Source organism: Camelus dromedarius, chromosome 2 (assembly GCF_036321535.1).
Source record: "Camelus dromedarius isolate mCamDro1 chromosome 2, mCamDro1.pat, whole genome shotgun sequence".
NCBI lineage: Eukaryota > Metazoa > Chordata > Mammalia > Artiodactyla > Camelidae > Camelus > Camelus dromedarius.
In genome coordinates, this window is record NC_087437.1 from 66,927,065 (window position 1) to 66,933,486 (window position 6,422).

Sequence of the window (6,422 nt, forward strand, 5' to 3'; positions counted from 1 at the left end):
CTTCTGTGCTCCGGCCTGTTCTTTCTGAGCACAGCCTCCTGGTGAGCCTGCTCCAGGCCTACAGCAGGTGCCTCTGTGTCTCGGTTCCCAGGCTGCATCCTGTTTTTGTTCTCTTCATCCTCCTGTCCTTGCTCCCTATCAGTAATGGGTACAGCAGGGCTGCCTCGGGCGCACCCGGTTGGTGATCAGATAGGAAGGGGTGGAGCCCAAGCCCCAGGGCTCAGAAAGCCTTTGATTTGGAAGGAAGGTGGGGCCAGGGCATGACTTGGGAGAGAAGCCGCTGGTACTGCTGAGCTTCCTGGGACAGGGCCGGGACGTGGTGGGATAATCTAAGGAAGGTGATGGGAGATGGATACTGGGTCAGCAGTAAGAATATTTTGTTTGCATAGATGTGGATGTTCTTGAGCAAGTAGTATGCAACCATGCCCCAGGGTTTCGCAATCCATCATGATTATATGACACTTAATTATTAAACTTTGGCCAATTAGTGTAAATAATATCTTTCCCAAACAGGAAGAGGGAGGGAGTAGGAGGACTGGGGCTCCCAATAAAGACAGCAGTCACAACCTAAGTAGGGAAGAAGAATTTGAAAGGAAAATACATTTTATGGGCATGACAGGTTTACCTAGAGCTGGCCTGGTTTACCTTTAACCCAGTAGGGACCAGTAAAAGCTGTGGTTTTTTCTTCATTTAGAAAAGGAAAAATGTTTTTCATACCTACCCCCCCCCACTCCTCTTTTCAGCGGAATCTTTAGCATTCCATCCCAATTTTCTTTCTTTTTTTAAAAATTGAAGTATAGTTGATTTATAATATTGTGTTAGTCCCAAGTGTACAGTATAGTGATTCAGGGATTTTTGCAGATTATATTCACTATAGGTTTTTATAAAATATTGGGTATAAATCCCTGTGCTATACAGTAAGTCCTTGTTGCTTATCTATTTTATGTATGTAGTTTGTATCTGTTAAACATCCCAGTTTTCTTGATTATAATCATATACAGACTGAACTATTGTGATTCCCAACAGCCTAGGCCAGGGGCCTCCAGTTTGGAGGCTGCAGGTCCCTGCTCATGGTTGGGGAGGGTAAAGGAAGAGAATAGTGTGTGCAAGGAATTTGAGGATCCATACTGAGAATGATTTCTCAGTGGAAACAAAATGTAGTTACTACCACGTGGAAACACCCTCCGTATTTTCAGCTATTAACAAAGCATCTGCATTTTTTTTTTTAAATGTTAGAAAACACTGTCTTATGCCTATTGAAATTCTTCAGATCATTCTTAAAAAAAAATTTTTTTGTTTCTTTTGGGTGGAGGGGAGGTAATTAAGTTTCTTTATATATTTTAAAATAATTTTTGATTTAATTTTATTTTTTAGTGGAGGTACTGGGGATTGACCCCAAGACCTTATGCATGCTAAGCATGCACTCTACTGCTAATACCCTCCCCCTCTTCAGATAATTCTTTCAACCAAGGTTGCGTACAAGTCGTTTGAATGACTCACTGAAACTTCTTGAGGTGGAAGATAGTTTTTTAAGACCTATGTTTTCCCACTGTGTCTCTGTACCTGCCCCAGGTACTGAAGCCCAGTGACTGGCAGGAGGCATGTGGCCGCCTGCTTGCTCTGCTGGGCAGTTTGGCTACAAAAGCTTCCCCCTTTCCCCACCCTGTGTGTTTTCCATTGTCAGTTGCCACAGAGAGGCCAAGCTTTCTGAGTGTCGTAGATAACACCTTCTACAGTTGCTAAGGATTCTGTGGGTGCCGTCCGTCTGAACATTGCAAATACTTAACGTGAAGAGTGTGCTACTTTAAAGGTTTTATTGACTTTTTCTCACTTATACTACCACTCATTTTTATAGTGCTTTACTGTTTATGACATTTTTACACACACTTTATTGATCCTGTTGACTCTTGAGATAAGCAGGGTAGAAGAGGAGGTGGAGGTTCCATTACACCACGATGCCCTCATCTGGGTTCTCTCCTTTAAGGAGGTTTTCCTGACTCTACACCCCTGTCCTAGCTCCTAGAGAAATTTGGTATCTTCTGGACTTGAAAGTGCCTTCCATTCTCAAATGGTCTCTGAACTTTTTTCCAGACTCCCTCCCTGGTTTTTCTGCCCTCTGCCCCCTCACTTCCACTCAAGCCCCTATGGGGTTTCCTGGGGACCCCAGATGCTCTGTGAATGGAGTCTTGGGAGAGGTGAAAGACATTTTCTGGCAGACTCATAACCTCCACTTTCCCCAAGTCCTACATATAATACAGTCTCAAAAGCCATGAGTGTGTCCCACAAAATGGAGCATACTCAGGAACATTTCACAAGTTCTTTTTCACCCATCACATTCCAAAAATTTTTTCAAGTCTATTCCTTAGTACCTTAGATGTTTAAGCTATTGCCACCTTCACTGGTTTGCGGAATGCTGAAGACTATCTTATACCTACTTAGAGGGCCTGATGGGTCTCAAAGAAATTCACAGAGGAGGGACCGACAGTCTCCACCCCCCGGGAACACACCTGTACAGGTTAGACTCCATTGTTCCACTGACAACTGCTGAAGTGGAAAAACCTCGAATAAAATAGAATCTTGTATATGTGTGTGTGTGTGTGAGAGAGAGAGAGCTGGAGCCTTGGAGGAGACACTGGTGAAGGATGGGGCACCATAATTGAATGCTTGCTTTGTATTTCAGTTTTCCTTTTTTTTTTTTTTTTAAATTTTAACTTTCCAATAGTCCTATAGTCATGTATGTAGTCCTGCAAAGAAAAGACAGATTCAAGTTAAGTAACTTCCCAAAGCTGGTTAGAGGAAGAGATAAGATTTAAACTCCAGTGTCTTGTTTTCTCCCCCAAGAATATCACATTGTCAGGAGATTATAAGGTTTCTCTGTGAAGGCAGCAAGGGCAGAGATCGCATTTGTAGCCAGGATTCTGGAAATAATAAACAGAACTTGAGATGTATCCATTGAAGTGCCTTATCCTGATGCCCTAGTGCATTCTTCCACTGTTGAGTAGAAGTTTTGCTGAAAAGCTATTACTCATAGCTATTGTTTGAGGGCCTGTAAATTTGAACCAGTATAGCTTGTTCATTAAGCTTATTGCAGTAAATTGAAGTAACATGACAGTAGTTGGCGTGTTCCCAGGGATTACAGGCCAAGCAGAGTTCTTCAGACCAGACTTATGGTATAACTTCCTGTTGGTATCTCTTACAGGCTGTGAGCTGCTCTAATGCACACTTTACGTATCTTACTGAATCCTCCCCGTCCCCTGTGAGACCTGCTTTTCTGAAGCAGGTTCCAAGAGGCTGACTTACCAAAGTCATGCAGAACTGGGATTTGGAGCCAGGGTTTTGACTTCAAAGCTCATGTTCTTAACCGCTTCATGGTAACAAATGAAAAAACCAACAAATACAACAAACAGAGGAAATAAGGATGGGCAGAGTTTATTTGGAGACTGTGCCCTTCAACCAAAGACGCCCAGGAACACACCTGCAGATATAAGTCGGGATGCTGACTCATTGCGGTGAGCTCTGGAGAACACACCGTGGGGAACCTCAAGGTGTCTCAGGAGAAGGGAGTCAGAGTCTATCACAGCATTTGGGTCTGGGGAGGGTCTAAGCCAGCCGAGTGTGCTCTGTTTTGGACGCTGTGAGAGCAGGGACAGTTCTGTGATGGTGCGTCTCAATACATTTATCCACGAGGAGGGACTAGCAGGAGAAGAGACCTGTAGTTGTAAACACGTAGCATCATTTAGCCCCAAAGGGGTGTGTTTGGTATTTTGGGTGGCACGGTGACCTTGTTTTTGTGCTTGTACAGAATTATGACGTGGCCTCGCTTGGCCTCATTTTATGTGACCTTATCGGAGGCTGGTATTCTGTGAATTGTTTACGTCTGACAGGAGAATAGCGTGGCTCCGTTGTGCTTGCCAGGCTACTTTTTCCTTTCTTCAAGAGGAACTCAGGGCGGAGGCCGCTAGGAAGTAGGGCATGACGGCACCGTTTCTCTTTAACCCTGGGATTTGGCTATTTGTCTTTTTCAAAGGTACGGGTGGGTGGTGTGTGTGTTTGGGGAGTTGGTTGGCGTCTAGGGGGAGGGTGGGTTGGAGAAGGGCCTGGGAACTATGCATTTCTTAGCAACACATCTTTTTCCGACATGCTTTTGCATCTCCTCATGGGAGGTGGCCACTCACAGCTGATGGCAAAAATGTCACACATGAAAGCAAACTCAAGAGCTTACACTGAGTCTCCGCCGTGTTTCTTCTTTGATTCAGTCTCACATATAGGAGGTGATAAGAATCTGGGTGAGGTGAAGCAGGGAAGAGAAACTAGACACAGGAGAAAGGAGGTTGTTCATTCTAGAGAAATGAGAAAGCAGCTGTTTCCAGTCCTCAGCCACAGCCTGGCCTGTCGGCTGGGTGGGGGTGGGGCGGTGAGAGGAGGTTAGATTTTCAAACTCCCACGACTGTTATCGCTGCTTCTTCCCTTTATGGGTAGCCGGAGCTGCTGCTTAGAAGAGGAGCAGTCCCTGTTTATTCCAGCTAATGTGGGGACAAAATCACAGGGCTGACAAAAACGAGCAGTGGGCCTCCTCACGTTCAGGGTGAACAGCCTGCCGGGGGCTGGGGCAGCAATCTGGGGAGGAAAGGAAACAGCCAGCCAAGGAGCGTGGTGACCCGTCTGGTGCTGCAGTCAGCCAGCCCAGAGTTAATCATACACACCTTTGGTGTTGGAGTAATGGCCCTTTGCCCACCTGATACACAGGCGGACGGCCTGTCAGAGAAGTGGGCAGTCTCTCTAGCTGGTGTTGTCTGGGTGCGCCAGGGCCAGGCTCTCTTGCTCTCCTTCCCCTCCCCGGACTGGTGCGGCTGATGGTGGCCGTGGTGAGGCTGGGTCTGGGCCTCACCCTGAGCAGTGGTTTGGGCCTCCCTGTGAGCCCCACTTGTAGTCCCAGAAGCCAGAAGGAAGAGGGGGAAGGCTGGGCTTCCAGGGAAAGTGGAGGGGATGGAAGCAAGACCTGGGCAGAGCAGGAACTGGCCTGAGGTTAAACTGAAGACCCCTGAGCAGAAAGTGCAGGAGTCCTGAGTAACTGTGCTCCCTGCAGGCCTGGGTCTGTCTCAGCTGAAACGTGTGTCCTCCCCAACCTCCCCAACTGCTGGGGGCCTGGATATAGTGAGTGCCTGGGTTCAGGGTCTTACCTGGTAGGAAGCTGGCTGGAGAAGGGGTTGGGGGGTAGGGCAGTGGCCAACTTCAGGCCTGTTCTCTTTCTAGTTACTGCTTATTGGAGAAGGCAGGTGGTAAGATTTAATGAGCAGCAGGTGGGCCAAGTTGCTCCACAGTAGCTCTTTCCTGGTCCCATTGCTGCATTGGTTTCAACCAACTGGGGTCAATTTCAGTTATTAAGGAAAAATCTGCAGAGAAGATTAAGAGTGGAGACTAGTTGCCACTCACCCCTTAGTATGAAGTAGTTTGCAGAAAGGCTTTCCCTTAACTTAGCTGAGATCAGATCACAAAGAAAATGGAATTTTGTAGGTAGAGAGAATTGTGAAGTTTGAAGCCTTGGAGGGGAGGGCAGGAGTGGTTCTGGGACAGGATTTGCTCAGGCATGGGGGAACTGGAAAATTCAGTTAGCAGCAGAAGAAAAAGGCACTAGAACACCTGAGAGAGGATGGGAAGGGAGACGGGAGAGAGGCGTTTCAAAGCTTTGCCCAGAGTAAGCTCCTTCCCCTTCCTCCTCTTCCAAAAGGCCACAGAGAGAAACTTCTCAGCCAAGTGCAGGTGTCATTTGTCTTGACACTCAAGCCCTGTCCTGGAGAGGCAAATGAGGCAGGGAAGGAACAAGCTGGTTGCATGTCAGAACACATGCTTTGGCCCCCTGTCCTGGGAATCAGGAATCAGGCTGCTGCCGCCAGCTTAACCATCCAGGTGTGCAGCAGAGGCACCCCCGACCCCGCTTCCTGGTTCCTCCCTGCCCCAGACTCAGCCTAACTCACAGGAGGAACCTGGTGGAGGCATGGAATCCGGCTACTCCATGTGACTGAGTCTGCTGGTGACAGGTACGTTTTCCTCATAGAGGATACAGTTGAGCAGCTGGAGTCAGATGCTTTCCTCCACCTCTCCCCCCACTTCTGGACTACGTGTAGCAGGAGCAAAAAAGTTAAAGTAAACTTGGAAGTTCCAACCATTTAACCGTACAGCAAGGTTACCCGGTATCCAGCAGGAAACCACACCTCGTTGCATTTTCCATCTCCTAAACTTTAATTCCAGTGAGTATACTAAGCTCTCATGTTGGAACACCCATTTTGCTAGATTCATATATGACAAAATTTTCTTTTAGTTTTAAATCACATTTTGCTTTATGTAAAACTTTACATAATTCTTTTGTTAAAAAAAATCCTTTATTAAGATTTCATTTTTTCTTAGCATTTCCCCATTTTATT